The sequence below is a fragment of the Megascapheus bottae genome, chromosome 8 (assembly GCF_031878675.1).
Source record: "Megascapheus bottae isolate mThoBot1 chromosome 8, mThoBot2.hap1, whole genome shotgun sequence".
In the NCBI taxonomy this organism is placed as follows: Eukaryota; Metazoa; Chordata; class Mammalia; order Rodentia; family Geomyidae; genus Megascapheus; species Megascapheus bottae.
The window spans coordinates 43,615,102-43,634,261 of NC_143516.1; positions in this window are offsets into that span (position 1 = coordinate 43,615,102).

Below are 19,160 nucleotides of genomic sequence, written 5' to 3' on the forward strand. Positions count from 1 at the left end.
CTATCTCCTTGAAGACCTACCAATTCAGGGAGGATGGAGGACATACAGGAAAAATAGTAGAGGAGTATTGGGTGTTTATGTAGAGAGCAGTACTGGAGCTACACTGAGGGAAGACCAAAGAGATATTATATTGAGAAATACTAAAAACACAGTAGTTTCAAAACATAATAGTTAATATGTTTTTCAGTAAATATTTAAGGCATATTGATTTATATTGCCAGACTGTGGCATTTCATTTTAAACGGCATTATTTTGTTGATTGAAGACACACAGCATAGGTGACACATCAAAAGTCACAAAAGAACAAATCGGTATGACCAGACTGAGGGTGTGCTGAAAAGAAAGGTGGGCTTTTCACTTTGAAGACCTGGGAATGTGTGAAGGTGTTTGCAGAGATTAGGAAAGAGGAGAGGAAGATCAGAGTCCAGATGAATGCCAATTGAGAAGTTACAGCAAATGAAGACATGCAGGAATGCTTTTTAGCTAAGGGAAGGACCATGCAGTGCAGAACCCTGAAGACTTTCTTCATGTTTCTGATAAACCCTGCAATAATCAACACTATGGAGGTTCAGAAGAGTTTTGTTTGTTCTACACCAAAATAGGGCATCATGGTACCTCCAGATCTCAATCACAAGCATTATTTGGCAATTTAAGTTTATCTAAATATAGTCCCTAGGTGTAAATAAATATAGCCAGAGATGCGAAAAGTAGTCTGAGAAGTCAGGAAGCTAAGTGTAGATAATTGGAAAGAAATTGAGGTTACTATTGTTAGCTAGGAGGGATGGGAACATTTCAAATTTTAACACATGCATATGGAAATATATTGAAGGTAATAGGGAGGAGAGGTGATAACAAAGAGAGCAAGGTTGTAAAAAGTCAGGAAAAGTATATATAGTATAGTACCTGAGACATTAATCTTAGGTAAGAGAAAAGGAAAATGACCAGAATTTAATCAGAGGATGAAAGCTTCAGTAAATAAATGAGGAGGGAAGCTGAAAGAAAAATGATTGCCTAACATCTATAGAAAAAAACTTTAGAATATGTTACACTACATAAGAAGATAGTTTCTCTGCATGAATGCAAACATTTGTTATAGTTTCTCCCTAAGAACAGAGGTATATAGCACTGAGGGATAAGGTTTTATTTGAGATTTATCCTGAAAATGTAGTGATGCCAGTAGCATCTCCTCAGTGTAGTTACAAGGAGCCTCAGTTCATAAGGAAGGGAGTTGTCATAATCCACTGGATGTAACAGAACATGGAATGGCAATTTAAGAGAAAATATTTCAAGACAAATCAGACCCAGATTCAATTCCCACCTTTACCATGAACTACCTTGGATCTTACCACCATCATTTTTCTGAGATTAAAATTGTGCCATGTATTCTTTTTTAGTGCAAAAATTGAATTAAATATATTATTGCACTCATCTTTTATCTGACCAAATCTAAGGACAATCTTTCTGCCAGTACACTTTTCTGATACATCATTTTACCTTTATATGTTGTCAAATATCAATTTACGGGCAGAATATTTAAGAGATCATTACTGGTGTATAATTAATTCCAGTATAATCTTTTCACATTTTAAGATATAGCACTGTCACTTTTACACATGGGAATGTTTATAAGCCAAATCTGCCTATCATAGACTGCATAGGCAGAATTCATAGAGCTAATATAAGTAGATTTGATGTCTAACCTAATGCTCTATTCATTCCAAGAGTTGGGTAGATTCTCAGAGAAGCAAGCCAGTATCTCTCCACAAATCCCATGACATTACGCCATTGGTGCCATGAGTTCTTCAGTCCATATCACTACTGAATTGATGACTTTCTCAACCACAGTGCACAAAATTCAATTCCTAACTCTTCACAGAGCAGTGTTTCTTCACCTCCTGTTTGACTGGCTTCCCCATTTTTGTTGGCTTAATCAAACTTTTTACAAAATATCTACAGTTTAGAGTATGGCGTACATATTTTGGGGGGAGTAGGCAAGTGGTAGAGTGCTTGCCTAGCATGCACAGAGCCCTAGGTTCGATTTCTTGGTACCAGATATCCAGATAACTGCTTAAAGTGGTGCTGTGGATCAAGTGATAGATTCTAGCCTTGAGAAAGCCCATGCACAGTGCTCAGCTACTGAGTTCAAGTGCCAAGACTTGCAAAAACAAAGTACATACATACATATATATATATATATATACATATACTTTAAAGACTCATATTTTATACTGATCTGATTTCTTAAAATGTTCACCTGGCATTTCTCTTTGACAGCTGGAATATATAAGTATTCCTAGCTTGGGATAGTGTTCAGAGGATGGAGAGTACAACTCTTTTCACTGCAGGGTGGAACACTCTAAACCCTAGAAATGGTCAGATATTTATCCACTTAGAACAAAAAAAAAATTTTCCTAGAAAAAAAGAATGACTGTCAAGTTATCAAAAACAAAATATGCATTTCACATTATATGATATAATACTAGTGCTATGACTATACTAAGGAAATCATTACTAGATTGAGACCAATGGAGCCTGTGTTGGGGAATTATCACCATTCCAAAAAGGTGAGAGATATTAATCTTGTAATAAGCAGAAAGGAACAAAAGAAAGGAAATATTCACAATAAACCAAGATATCTGGGAATTCCTTGTCATTATAAAATTAAAAATGAAATGAAAACGAGCCTTTTTATTTTTACTAAATTTATAACAAATCTAAAAGCAAGAATTCTTTTATTTTTGCAATAGTTTATTTTAGTATATTTCAAAAAATAATCAAATTCAAGAAGGGAAAATATGTAATCCTTCCATAAAGTTGATTTGATTGACAATTATGCTATATTTTTCAAAATATTCTTTCACCTACAGAAAATCTAGTTCCATTCATATTTTCTTTCAGCAAATTTCTGAAGCAGAATTGCAATGGCCTTAATTTGTTTAGAGGGAATGGCTGTATTAAGTCACCCCATCTTCAGCTCTTTTATAATTTAGGTGTCAATGTTTTCGTGAAGCTAGAATACTTCACAGAGGTTTAGCTTTTGTTGTAATTGCTCTCCAAATCAAAGAACACTCAATGAGTCCCTGACTCATGTGGCCACTGCCTCAAAGATAGAATTAATTCTGTCAAGGTAAATAATATGTCTTTCAAATTCTGAGTGTTAACTGAGCTTGAGTAGTCTGCTAATACAAGAAGAAGAAAATAAGACTAGAGGAATAAAAAACAAGGGAAGCAGGTAAGGGAGTGGGAGATAAAAGAAGATTGATAAAAAGAAATTAAATAAACCATTGTGTAATTCCATGTGACAGAATTAAACCTAGAACACTTTTCTCTAAAAAACATTATCACGAGAATGGATAAAATTTCCCCATTACTTAGTCTTACACAGTTTATATATATTTACCTTCAAACAAACACAAACATAATAAATTATGTATATAATATTTTATTAGAAATTAAATATATGTATTTCATTAAAGATTTTTAAAGGATTATTTTAAATTTCAACAGATGTTTGATATTAGTAATAACCAAAATTTGCATATTTATATAAGTTTAGGATGTTATCTTCTATATTCAAAAAGATACTTCATACAACCTATATGTTTATCATTCTGAAAAAATGACATTGTACCATTTATAAGGAAATAGAAAGGCTTTCAAAACATTAAGTAAGCCAGAACCAAGGAAACACAGAATGGTTTCCCTCATTTGTTGTAGCTAGGATGTGCCTAAAAATCTACAAATAAACACTTTGAGTGGTAACCAAATGTTTACAAATGAATGAATTGAAATGTAATAGACTTTATGGAGAGTGCTACTGTAATTCTTTAAAAGAGACTAAGTGAAGTCACAATAAAATAAGTATATTCAAATCAAAACTCACTTGGAGTAGCATGACCATTTTAAGAATATATTATCCAATTTATTAACATAGCATGCCTTTGGTTTATATGTATATTTTACTTTTGTTTAATTATGCTTTATAGATCAATCCATAATTATCTCAGCTATTTGTTAATTTGCTTTTACTTATTCTATACAGTTAACATTTTTCATTTTTATATATTTTTTAATTTCAATGTATAGATGGGTTACAGTTATATTCGCCAGATAGAGGGTGCATTACTTATCACACATTGATATCCCTCCCCCCACCCATTCCCCTCATTTTTCCCATCCTATTTCAAATAAATAAGTAAATATCTATATAATATATTTCAGGTAACAATGTGAAATATTCTAACAATATGAGATTAATCACAGGGCATTACAAGAAAAGAAAGAAAAATATAACACATAAAGAATAACAATCACATGACATTTTTCTAGTGTACTAATTTCTGAATTTTGTTTTAAAATATAATTATTAAATAGTTATACAAAGAGATTACAATTCCATAATCTAGGTTACAATGTATCTTCTTCAATGTCACCTCTTCCACCTTACTCCCCTATATTTGCTCCCTCTTGTTCTCCCTCTCAAGTTATAATACTTTATAAAAATTATAGTATAGTTTACATAATATAATATATTTATAATAACTTGTATGGTAATTCAAAATGTATTTTAGCTTTTAACTGTAAATTTACTGCATTTTATTATCTTTAACACTGTTGAATATTAAAACTTTTAAAAATAAACTTATTTCTATGTCTGTGTTCCTTATTTTTTTTTTCTTTTGTGCCAGTCCTGGGCTTAACTCAGGACCTGGGCACTGTACTTGAGCTTTCTCAAGGCTAGCACTCTGCCGCTTGATTCACAACAACACTTCTACCTTTTTCTGGTATGTGATATGAAGGAATCTAATCCAGGGCTATGTGCATGCTAGGTAAACACTCTATCACTGGGCCCATGTGTGTGTTTGGTGTCTATACTCATAGTATTTCACATAGAAGCATGTGACCTCTAAACTGATATTTTCAATTATTTTTTTAATTTCTATTATCCTTAAGAAGTTTTACTAAGGAATTTCAATTCAACATATCAGTTTATGATTACACTACATCTTGGTTAATACCTTCCCTCCACTCCCAAATATATCCATATTGTCCAAATTATCTGATTCCTTTTGTCTTTATTTCTTCTATACTTGGATGTATTTCTTCCTATCACCTTGACCCATAAGAATTACTAGTCAGAGTTTTAATAGAGGTACTGTGGCCTAGGTGGGCATTAGTAATTAAAAACTTAAAATATTGGCATGCAGACAAAAGTAACAGAGAGTCTAGAGTTAATTATATCCATATATTCAACAGTTCTTCAATAGAAATGTAAACAATACCAAGGGGAAATAACACTCTAATCAGAAAATGCTGAAAACAGTGAATATGCACATTCAAATGAATGGAATTAGAACCAACACATCATGAAACAAAAATTAAACTTTTCTAAAAGCTTAAGAAACTCTAAAACTGGAACATAAAAATGTTAGAGGTAAAAAGCTTCTTAACATTGGCCTTGGAAATGATATGACCTCAAAACACAATCAAAGGAAAGGACGAGATGAGTTAGAGTATTTAAACCAAAGGCATTACAAGAGAAAGGAAATATTCAACAAAACATACACACAGTGTTCTTTTCCATATTTCTTCAAATAAATTTACAAATGATTAACGTATTTCTCAAATGTTATGCAATAGCCTAATTATCAGAGAAATAAAACCACAATAAGGTAGAATCTGATAATGGTGAAGGAAACAATTTAAAATAGATAACAGACTAGGATAAGGAAATACTAAAAGTTCTATGTTAATACAATACACAATGAAAAACTTATGAGATATTTTCTATTAAATTAAAAGCAGAATGCCATAAAATGAAGAAATCAAACACCAAATATGCAATCAAAGGGAATCAGAACCAGATTCTCAAAGAGGTATCTCATTCTGTGCACTGCAATATTTTTCACAATGGCAATGAGAACCATAATCTCCATGGATAACAGAATGAATAAAAATGTTACAGGTATATGCAATGAACTATTCAGATTACAAAAAAGAAGGAAATATTATGTGTAACAACATTAATGAACTTGGAAACATTATAGTAAGTTTAATAAGCTATTTTTAAAGGACACACATTACATACATTTTAACACTTAGGCGACAAATCTAAATCAGTCCAACACATAACATCAGTGAGTATACTAGTGTTTGCCTGGATGAGGGAGAAATGGGGGAGAAATGGAAATGGTGGTTTTCAAAAGGCACATGGTTTCCCTTATGGAAGAATGCATTCTATGAGATTGACACTGCAATGCATTTTCTACTGTACACACCACAGCTCTGATACTGCATTGCAAGCAGAAAATTTTCTGCTTATAATAAAATGAATGAAAATCATATACTAAATATTCTTGATGTAAAGAAGCAAAAGTAAATACTGAGTAATGGGAAGAAATTTTCCCAGGTGAAGCACATATGCAGGCACAGATTGTAATGATAGTTTCGTAAGTTTGTACTCATTAGGCAATATACATGAAGTATGTAAAGGCTTTTCTAGTACATCACCACAGTAAAATTAGTAAGAAAACATAAAATATTCTGTCAAATAATCTATAGCATCATCAAATTCACATATATTTTATAAAATATAACGTTACTATATATTCATAAAACTAGTAAACAACGTCACAACATAAAACTGTCCAACTCTCTTAAAGAGAACATAGGGATGAAATGAAGAATGAGACTCCTACAATGGAGAATAGACTCTTTGGAATTAAAGCAGATAGACCTAATTAATTATATTGATTGTCCATATAGAAAGAATTTCAAAATAATCTCAAAGAAAATTAGAGTAGAAAATGCAACAATAAGTCAATGATGACAATTTGCGCTGATACATACACTTATATACATAATACATAGCAAAATGTTGTATCTAGCAAGCAGAGAATATGATTTTAGCAGAAATAGTTCAGTGAAGATAGTCACCAAATCCCTTCAAGAGGATTTAAATCAACTTAAAAACAGAGGAGCACAGCACAGTACTTTACAATTTTGCATCAAATTATGCCAGGCAATATGCAGAATATTGATAAGAAAATGATTGAAAATAGTAAAGAAGTAGGAGGCACACTTTTTATATATTTGTGCAGATGAAATTTGTCAGATATGTTCTATAGGTGAAAATCCTCATAAGATTGTATTTCATTATGATAGTAAATTTAAAAGTGAGAAGTTCTGAGACACAAGGATAATATATTAATTGTGATATGGTTCACTTGACTCCGATGCTAACAGGACAGTGCATTCAATTTCAATAAAACAAATTTGAAAAACTTTTAAAGATTAACATGCATTTTTAAATCGATTCAATTAAAGAACTTTTTCCGTACATTTTTACTGTAATTAATAGAAGGGTTACATTATATTCACCAGATAGAAGGTCCATTACTTCACCTTGATACCTTTCTCATATCTTGGTCCCCATTTCCCTCCCCCAAACTCAGCCTCTCATCTTGTTTTCCCCCTTCCCTATCTGGTTTCAAATAACCAAATAAGGATATATACAATATATCAGGATCTCCGGAAGATGGTGCAGAGACAATAGGGACTCTGCCTAGCTCTCTCTCACAAAAAGAGAGAACCAGGGAGTCCCACGAGACAACTACCTTAAGAAATCCACAACAAACTCAAAAAAGCAACAGAGAAGGACTCAAATCGGAAAAGAAATCCAGATAAAGCTCACATCCAACTTTCTCAAAGAATTCGGACCCCGAGGACCCCTCCCCCACCCCTCCCTGCCAGCTCTGAGCTGCAAAAAGCAGCTGCGGAGGGTGCTGGGCCAAGCAGCCCCCACTGCTGCAGAAACCAGCATAGGACCGGTCCAGAGAGCCACAGAAGCAGAGGAACCCAGACGCAGAACCAGAACAGCAAGCAGCGGAACCCAGACACGGAACACAGGCGGCAGAGGAGACACGAGGGGAGTGAAAGACTCCTCACCACCGTGGAACACCCACAGACGGAACGCAGAGGCGTGAGTAACACAACGGGTCCCCAAGCCCATCTGGAAAGCAGAGATGGTGCCAAGCAATAGAAGTTAACTCAGACCCCTCCACCCCGCCCGAGAAACACTGGCAGGAGCAGGGGGGCAAGGAATTTAGAATCCTGTCTCTTCCCTCAACAGCCCCCTCCCTCAGGCCATTGACTGGAGACTGACAGGAAGGCTACCTTAAGACCCAGCACCCCACCAAGGGAGGCAGAGCTGTCCCAACTCCCACCTCCCCAACAGGCTCAACTCCCAGCCCCCTGGCTGGAGACTGACACGCAGGCTACACTAAGACTCAGCACCCCACCAGGGGAGGCAGAGCTGTCCCAGCTCCCACCCACCCAACAGGTTCCTCTCCCAGGCCACTGGATCTGGAGAGTGGAGGGCTCTGAGTCCCTGCCTTACAACAGCGGGTGGGGTGTGCGGGAAAATAGGAGCCAGCATCTCTCCCCCTCAGATCTTGAGCGGGGCATCCTCCAGCTGGGAATCCTGACCAAGACAGCACCCAGGGGCCCCCCACAGTCACAGACTCTCTGACAAAGCAGTGGAAACACAGCAGGGATCTGAAGGGCCAACCAGCAGCCAAGCTCTGCCCTTGGAGCCCATGTCCTCAGCTTGGCACCGCCCCTGGGAACAGAGCAGTCTCCTGCTGGTCCTGCTTAGAGCCCCTGGAAACTCTCAAACCCCAGACCCTTGGCCAGGGGCCGCCCCTGGAAGCAGCACAAGAAAACATCTGCCCAGCGCACTCAGACTGAAGCTCGCAGATCCATCCCACGGCCCACTGTGAGGCCACTGGTTGGGCTGAGAGGTAGTCGTGCAGTAACACATAAGTTTTATCTAATACTTTCCAAACTTTGTACTCAAATACGCTACCTACTTACCAACTTAGGACAGTTATCCTTAAGCTATACCTTTTCTTCATTACTATACTACTCTTACACTCCTACGTTAATCCTCTTGTACCTCCCCTGATCTCTCTCATTCTATTTTTCTATCTCTGGTTCTCTGTTCATCTATCAACCCTTATAATGCATAGATCTACACTTGATGGCTGTTGAGCAATACTGTATATCTAGGTGTTCAATTATATTCTAGGTTCAGAGGGACTTAAAGACAATAGAGATTGGATTGAGAGGCTTTTTGTTTTGGGTATAAATAGCTTATCAATGGTTGTATTAGATTTGTCTGTAAGTGCACAAAAAGAAAGAGTGATAACACCAATCAAAAACTGTGAACATCTAGTGTCTGCCAGCTACAGAGGTCTAGGTTGATTATCTGAAAAACTATAATCGTGTTTAGTATTAATCTTGCTCCCATTTTCAAACGGGCAGAACAAAAAACTCAAGAAAAATGTCAAATCAAGGAATAACATCCCCCACCCAATATAAACAGCCAATGGAACAGTCACTGGCAAACCTAGAGGAGAGTCTTCCAAGTGCTATACAAATGCAATTGATAAACATCATTAATGAAAAATGTGAAAATATAAAGAAAGAGATAAGGGAGGAAGCCATAGCTAAACAAGAGGAAACTATAAATAAGGTGATAAGTGAAAAAGAGGAAGGAGTCCATAATGAAGATTTTTCAAAGAAAAATGGATGAATTCATAGAATCCACAAATAAAAAGGTGACCGAACTCCAGCAAATGTCCAAAGAAAATAAACCTACTGAGCTAACCACTCAAATGGAAATCAAGGAGCTAAACAAATCCATACATGACCTAAAAGAGGAGATGCAAGGCATCAAAAATGAGCAATTAGAAGCAAGGGACATGAAAAATAAAGTAGATAGATTTGATAGTAGGTTAGACAATGCAGAAGAGAGAATTTCCGGAGCTGAAGATAATTTAGTGGTTATAGAGAAAGAAGAGAAAGAAATAAGAGTCAATCCAAATCTAGGAAATATGAAAGAGAGCTTCAGGAGGTCCAAGATACAATTAGGAAGCCTAATTTAAGGCTAATTGGTATTGAGGAGAGTCTGGAGAAAGAGATCAATGGTATTGGAAATATACTTCAGGGAATCATGTCAGAGAATTTCCCAAATATCCAGAAGTGCAGGCCCATTCAGATAGAAGAAGCTTTTAGAACCCCAAACAGACCTGACCAGAAAAGGACATCCCACCGCCACATCATAATCTGAACTGGATCAATAGAAACCAAAGAAAGGGTCCTAAAGGCAGCCAGGGAAAGGGATCAATAACCTATAAAGGAAAACCAGTAAGAATAACCCCAGATTTCTCAGCAGAAACCATGAAAACAAGAAGGGACTGGAAGCATATATGTCATGACCTGAAGTCAAATAACTACCAACCAAGAATACTGTACCCAGCTAAGCTCTCATTCATAACTGAGGGAACAGTAGAAAAATTCAATTCCAGGGAAAAGCTGCAACAATACATAGCAACAAAACCAACACTACAGAAAATTCTCAGAGATGTTCTATACACAGAAAACCAAAATAAATGCAATATAGGGAAAGAAATGGCACCTAAACATCATACCATCTAAGGACCACAAGAACTGTCAAGACACAGGCCCTAATAAAAGCTTTTAAAAATGGTAGGAACTAATAAATATCTCTCAATCCTAACTCTCAATATCAATGGACTTAACTCTCCAATTAAACGGCATAGTCTGTCTAGTTGGATCAAAAAGCAAGATCCAATGTTATGCTGTCTTCAAGAGACACATCTTTCCCCCCAAAAAACAAACATTTTTTTGAAATTGAGAGGTTGTAATAAACTCTATCAAGCTAACGGCCCCCCATAAACAGGCTGGAGTTGCCATCCTCATATCAGATAAAATAGACTTCAAACTAAAATTGGTAAGAAAAGACAAAGAAGGTTACTACATACTACTAAAGGGATCTTTCCTCCAGGAAGACATAACGATCCTAAATATCTACACACCCAATCTCAGAGCTCCGAACTTCATCAAGAAAACTTTACTTTCACTGAAACCATACATAGATCCAAACACAGTGATTATGGTGACTTTAACACACCACTCTCACCTATGGACAGATCAACAAGGCAAAAACTCAACAGAGAAACCTTAGAACTAAACAACTACACAGACCAACTAGATCTAACAGACATCTGCAGATTATTCCACCCAGCAACAACACAATATACGTTTTTCTAAGCAGCACATGGAACATTTTCCAAAATAGACCACCTCTTAGGCCGTAAAACAAACCTAGACAGATTCAGAAACCCTGAAATTATTTCCTGCACACTCTCAGACCACAAAGGCATCAAATTGGAACTGAACACACATCTCCACCAACGAAAACCCTGTAACTCATGGAGACTGAACAACACATTGTTGAATCACCAATGGGTCATCGAAGAGATCAGAACAGAAATCCAACAGTTCATGAAATTTAACAATAAGGAGCACACAAAATACCAACTCCTTTGGGACACAGCAAATGCAGTACTCAGAGGAAAATTTATAGCGCTGAGTGCCTACAACAGCAAGTTGGAAAAATCGCAAACCAACAAGTTAATGTCTCATCTTAAGCTCCTGGAAAAAGAGCAACAAACCAACCCTAATCCCAGTAGAAGGAAGTAAATTATTAAAATCAAAGCAGAATTAAATGATTTGGAATCGAAAAAAAAACTATAGAATGAATCAACAAAACAAGGAGTTGGTTCTTTGAATTAGCCAAATCGACAAACCCTTAGCAATTCTTACCAAAAAAAGAAGAGAGCATACCGAAATAAAAAAAAATTCACAGACGAAAATGGTAAAATCACGACAGAAATGACCAAGATCCAGAATATCATGAGGGAATACTTCTCAAACCTTAATGCCAACAAATTTGAGAATCTAGAAGAAATGGATGAATTCCTAGCCAATATTAACATACTCACACTGAACGAAGAAGAAAAAACCCAACTAAACAGGCCTATTTCAAGCACTGAAATAGAAATGGCAATAAGAGACCTTCCACCTAAGAAAAGCACAGGGCCAGGTGGATTCACAGCTGAATTCTGTAAGGTCTTCAAAGCTCACACCAATACTCCTCAAGCTCTTCAACGAAATTGAAAATGAAGGTTCTTTACCACACTCATTCTATAAAGCCAGTATAACCCTCATCCCCAAACCAGACAGAGATTCATCAAAGAGAGAACTGTAGACTTATTTCTTTGATGAACATCGATGCAAAACTTCTCAACAAAATACTGGCCAACCGTCTACAACAACTTAACAAAAAAATTATATACTATGATCAAACTGGATTCATCACAGGGGGGCAAAGCTGGTTCAACATACGCAAATCAATTAACATAATTCAACACATCAATAGGAGCAAGGACAAAAATCACATGATTGTCGCAATAGATGCGGAGAAGTCTTTTGACAAGATCCATCACCCCTTTATGTTAAAAGTTCTGGAGAAACTAGGAATCCACAGAACATTCCTCAATATAATAAAGGCTGTGTATGACAAGCCCGCAGCTAGCATTATACTTAATGGTGAAAATCTAAAGCCATTCCCTCTAAAATCAGGAACGAGACAAGGATGCCCACTCTCTCCACTCCTCTTTAACATAGTATTCGAATTCCTAGCCAGTGCAATAAGGCAAGAAGGAAGCATAAAGGGGATCCTAGTAGGGAAAGAGGAAGTAAAACTATCCCTCTTTGCAGATGACATGATTCTGTATTTAATGAATCCTATAGACTCTACTCCCAAGCTCCTTGAGCTGATTCAAAACTTTGGAAGGGTAGCAGGCTATAAAATTAACCCTCAAAGATCACCTGCCTTCCTCTACGCCAACAGTGAGAGGAATGAGGCAATAATCAGGAAAGCAACCTCTTTCGCAATAGCCTCAAAGAAAATAAAGTACATAGGAATTAGCTTAACTAAGAACGTAAAGGACCCTTTTGATGAAAACTTTAAAACCCTGAAAAAGGAAACTAAAGCAGAACTGAGGAAATGGAAAAACCTCCCATGCTCCTGGATTGGAAGAATAAACATTGTGAAAATGAAAATCTTGCCAAGGGCTATCTACAAATTCAACGCAATACCCTTCAATATCCCAATGGCATTATTTAAAGAAAAGAAGAGGCAATCCAAAATTTCATATGGAATAATAAAAGACCCCGTATAACAAAAACACTTCTTAGCAGAAAGAACAGTGCAGGAGGAATTTCAGTTCCAAACTTTAGACTCTTTTGCAGAGCTATAATTATCAAAACAGCTTGGTACTGGCACAAAAACAGGCCTGAAGTCCAATGGAATAGAACCGAGGACCCAGATATTAAACCACAGACCTATAGCCATCTAATCTTTGACAAGGGAGCCAAAAAATAGAATGGAAGAAAGACAGCCTCTTCAACAAGTTGTGCTGGCAGAACTGGTTAAGCACCTGCAGAAAACTAAAGTTGGATCCTTCTTTGTCACCCTGCACTAGAATTAACTCCAAATGGATCAAACATGTCAAGGTAAAAGCCGACACATTGAAAACCTTACAAGAAGGAATAGGAGATACACCTGGCCTCATTGGCACAGGTCAAAACTTTCTTAATAAGGACCAAGAATCACAGCAAATAGCAGAAAGGCTGGATAAGTGTGACTGCATTAAACTGCAGAGCTTTTGTATGGCAAAGGACATAGCTAGTAAATTAATTAGGAAGCCTACAGAATGGGAGAAGATCTTCCTTCACCAACCAAACAATGGACAAAGGCCTCATATCTAAAATATATCAACAGCTCAAAATATTGAATCCCTCCAAAACTAATCTCCAAAGTAACAACCATCCCATTAAAAAATGGGCCAAAGATTTAAAGAGAGTCTTCTTTGAAGAATAAACAAAAATGGCCTATAGACACATGAAGAAATGTTCAACATCTCTGGTCATAAAAGAAATGCAAATCAAAACAACTCTAAGATTCCACCTCACTCCAGTTAGAATGGCCAGGATCAGGAAAACAAATAACAACAGATGCTGGAGGGGATGTGGCCAGGAGGGATCACTACTACACTATTGGTGGGAGTGCAAACTTGTTCAACCACTATGGAAAGCAGTATGGCAGAGCCTCAAATGGCTAAACATAGAGCTCCCCTATGACCTAGCAATTCCACTACTTGGCATTTACCCAACCATCCAGAAACTAGGGCATACTAAATCCACTAGCACCACAATGTTCATTGAAGTATTATTCACCATATCAAAAATATGGAACCAACCTAGATGTCCCTCAGTTGATGAGTGGATCAACAAGTTGTGGTATTTGTACACAATGGAATTCTATGCTGATGTCAGAAAAAGACGATATCGCCCCATTTGTTAGGAAATGGAAAGACTTAGAAAAAAATCATATTAAGTGAAGTAAGCCAGACTCAAAGGAACTTAGGCTCAATGGTTTCCCTCATTTGTCATAATCAGTAGAAACCTTGGGCTCTCCTAGCAGAGATTTGCAGTAGAGCAAAACCTTGACACATAAGGCCATATAGTATGAAGCTAATTGAAAAGACCTCCAGGATATTGAAACAAAAGCCATATAATGAATGATTGTTGTCCCTAATGTACTATGTTATCTCTCATCTCTTTGGCTGTCCCTTGGTTATATCATATTGTTACAGTATCTGATATATTGGATATATTTGTATTTGGTTATTTGAAATTGGATAGGGGAGGGGGAAAACCAAGACAGGGTTGGGGTGTAGGGGAGGGTAATGGGGACCAAGACCTGTGAAAGGGTATCAATATATGTCAATTAATGCACCTTCTATCTGGCAAATATCATGTAACCATTTTATTAATTACAATAAAAAATATAAAAAAACAAACAAAAAACCAAGTGTATCAGATAACAAATAATGTAACAATATGAAATAACCAAGAGACAGCAAGAGAGATGAGAGATAACATGGTACATTAAGGACAACAATCAGTCATTATATGGCTTTTGTTTCTATATCCTGGATGTCCTTTCCTTTAGCATCATACTATATGTCCTTACGTATGTAGGCTTTATTTTTTGTAAATCTCTGCTAGGAGAGCCCAAGGATTCTACTGATTATGACAAATGAGGGAAACCATTGAGCCTATGTTCCTTTGAGTCTGGATTACCTCACTTAAGACAATTTTTTTCTAAGTCTTCCATTTTGTTACAAATGGGGTGATGTCTTTTTTTCTGACAGCAGCATAGAATTCCATTGTGTATAAATACCACATCTTGTTGATCCACTCATCAACTGATGGACATCTGGGTTGGTTCCATATCTTTGCAATGGTAAATAGCGCTGCAATGAACATCATTATGCTAGTGGATATAGTATGTCCTTGTTTGTGGACAACTGGGTAAATGCTGAAGTAGTGGAATTGCTGTGTTATAAGGGAGCTCTATGTTTATAGTGTATTGAGGAACTGCCATATGGCTTTCCATAGTGGTTCAACAAGTTTTCACTCTCACCAACAGTGTAGTAGTGATCCCTCCTGTCCACATCCCCACCAGCATCTGTTGTTATTAGATTTCCTGATCCTGGCCATTCTCACTGGAGTGAGGATGAATATTAAAGTTGTTTTGATTTGCATTTCTTTCATGGCCAGAGATGTTGAGCATTTCTTCATGTGTCTATAGACCATTCTTATTTCTTCTTCAGAGAAGACTCTCTTTAGTTCCTGACCCATCTTTTTGTTTTTTTTTGCCAGTCCTGGGCTTCAGCTCAGGGCCTGAGCACTGTCTTTGGACTTTCTCAAGGCTAGAGCTCTACCACTTGAGCCTCAGCACCACTTCCGGCTTTTTTCTATGTATGTGGTACCGAGGAATCGAACCCGGGTCTTCATGCATGCTAGGCAAGCACTTTAACCACTAGGCCAAACTCCCGGCCTCCATCTTTTTTTGACAAAAATACTTATTTTTTTCCTTCTGTAACTATTTTTATTGTCATTAATAGAAGGGTTACATTATATTCACTAGATAGAAGATGCATTACTTCATAAACATTAATATCCCTTCTCATGTTTTTGTTCCCATTTTCCTTCCCTCCACCCTCTCCCCTCATCTTTGTTTTCCCCCTTCCCTATCCTATTTCAACTAATCAAATCAACATATATACAATATACCAGATAACAAGATAAGATACTGTAAAAATATGAGATAACCAAGGGACAATATAAAAAATGAGAAATAACATAGTACATTAAGAACAAAAAATCACACATTATATGGCTCGTATTTCCATATCCTGGAGGTCCTTTTTGCCATTAAGTATAATGCTAGCTGTGGGTTTGTCATACACAGCCTTTATTATACTGAGGATTATTCCATGCATTCCTAGTTTCTCCAGAGTTTTTAGCATAAAGGGGTGTTGGATCTTGTCAAATTCCTTTTCTGAATCTATTGAGACATTCACGTGATTCTTGTCTTTGCTCCTGATGATGTGTTGAATTATATTAATTGACTTGTATATGTTGAACCAGCTTTGCATCCCTGTGATGAATCCTATTTGATCATAGTGCATATTTTTTGATGAGTTGCTAAAGATGGTTGGCCAGTATTTTGTTGAGAAGTTTTGCATCAATATTTATCAAAGAAATGGGTCTATAATTCTCTTTCTTTGATTTCAGAAACACTGAAATTATTCTCTGCATTTTCATGGAGAATGAACAGCACATTTTTGAATCACCAATAGGTCATCAAGAGATCAGGACAGAAATTCAACAGTTTATGAAATTTAACAAAAGAGCACATAAATTATCAGCTCCTTTGGGACACAGAAAAGGCAGTACTCGTAGGAAAAATATATAACCCTGACTGTTTACATTAACAAATTGAAAAAATCCCAAACCAACAATTTAATATCACACCTTAAGCTCTTGGAAAAAGAGCAACAAGCCAACCCTAATCCCAGTAGAAGGAAGCAAATTATTAAAATCAAAGCAAAACTGAATGAATTGAAATAAAAAAAACTATAGAAAGAATCAACAAAACAAGGAGTTGGTTCTTTGAAAAAATTAACAAAATTGACAGACCCTTAGCAAATCTTACCAAAAAAAGAAAGGAGCACACCCAAATAAACAAAATCACAGATGAGAATGGTAATATCAGGACAGAAATTACAAAGATTCAGAGCACTATGAAGGAATGCTTTTCAAACCTTTATGCCAACAAACTTGAGAATCTAAAAGAAATGGATGAATTTCTAGCCGATATTAACATACCCACACTGAACCAAGAAGAACTAATCCAACTGAACAGACCTATTTCAAGCACTGAAATAAAAATTGCAATCAAAGACCTTCCATCCAAAAAAGTCCAGGGCCCGATGGATTCACAGCTGAATTCTATGAGGTCTTCAAAGCAGAGCTCTCACCAATACTCCTCAAGCTCTTCAACGAAATTGAAAACAAAGACTCTTTGCCAAATTGATTCTACAAAGCCACTATAATCCTCATCCCAAAATCAGACAAAGAACTTTTTAAAATGTTATTATATTGTCTGGGTAATATACAGAGGGATTAGAGTTACATTCCTCAGTTAGTGGGTCATTACTTTCTGAACATTGATACCACTTTCCATGCTTTTCTCTCACTTTCCCTCCCTCCACCCCCTCAAGTAATTGTTTATATTAGTACTATGGATGCAATTTAACATTATATAATACAATATGAAATCTTGGTGCTTATTTGTTTTATTGGTAATGTAATATATTAATTTCAGAGTTATATATAATTATATGTAATATCTCTGTATATAAAAGTATATAATACATTGTATACATGTATATACAGCCATTCATTCTTCTAATGGCATCTACAAAGTTAGCTCAGTTCATTGAAACTATTTGTAAGAAATTTTATTCATATAAGTAGGCATAATATTATCAATCATGACAGGACAAATATATTTTGTGTATTCAAACAATATACCAAATAAACACTTTAAAGGAAAATATTTTAACATGATAGACTCTGTATCATGAATGAACATCAAAGACGTTAAGTTCAGTTTGAGAAATTGGAACAAATAGGTTCCACATTATATTGATTTAAGGAAGTTTTATAGTTGCAAACTTACAGATTTCATTGATAAATAATGCTAACAATCTAACAATGTATAATGTGAACTATACACTTTTCATTGAAATGCTAAAATGAATTTTGTCATAACATCTGCTCAAAAATTGAAATCAAAATTGGACCCTGAAATTCTATAATTCTATCCTAAAGTTTTATACCAGAAGATTTAAAATTTTTCCATAGGAGTATAGGAATTTAAATCAATGCAAATGATTTATCTTAGTTTTCCATGTTTACAATAATTCCCCAATATCCTGACAGTTGCAAATATTCTAAAGCCAGAAAAACCTACTAAAATTCATGTTAAACTTCAAATGTTAGTTTAAAAAATATTACATATGTAGATATTTTAAATTCTGCAAGTATATTATATTTAGAATTGCAAATGTGGAACAGTAAACATAGAATCTGGAATATTTTTCTCTTAATATATAATTTTTTTAAGAATAGAAAAATTTCCAAGCTAAGAAAAAACACTTGAAACCAAATAAACTCTTTTCTTCTAGTAGGTGTACTACAGACCCCAATTCCTCCTTCCTAACTCAGAAATCCATACAGCTCTAAAACCTGAACTTTACATTTTATTTTTATTATATTTAAAAGTAACTATATAAAGTAGCTGCCATTTAACAAAGTTTTTTATGACTACAATACATCCTGATTAATGAAATCTTTTCCTTTTGAAGTCTGCAGTGACTTATTTAGTCACAGATGAAACTTTATAGCAATCTACGATATGAGTAGTAATAAAAAAATGAAATTTAAAAAGCCTTTACTGTGGGCAAACCAGGATGATTGGCGGACAAATATCCCCTCATGAATTTCTCCAAATAGAAGCACCAAGTTGAGTATTTATCAGCACACCACACCATCAGCACACGGGGAAGGTAATCAGGTGACAGACACGAAGGCCTGCTTTCAGTACAAGTATAGCAAAATGTAGGTGGCAGGAAAGAGTTGCTCACCTCTTCCCTTCTTCATGCTGTGTCATGAAGAGAGGCAGTAAAAGAGGCAGCATCTGTTTTGGGGTAAGGAAACATAATTGAGTCCATGCCTTAAACTTGAATGATCTGAGAAGAAGTCCGTTAATGAACCCCCAACAGAAAAATCTACCAGACAGACTATGGTCT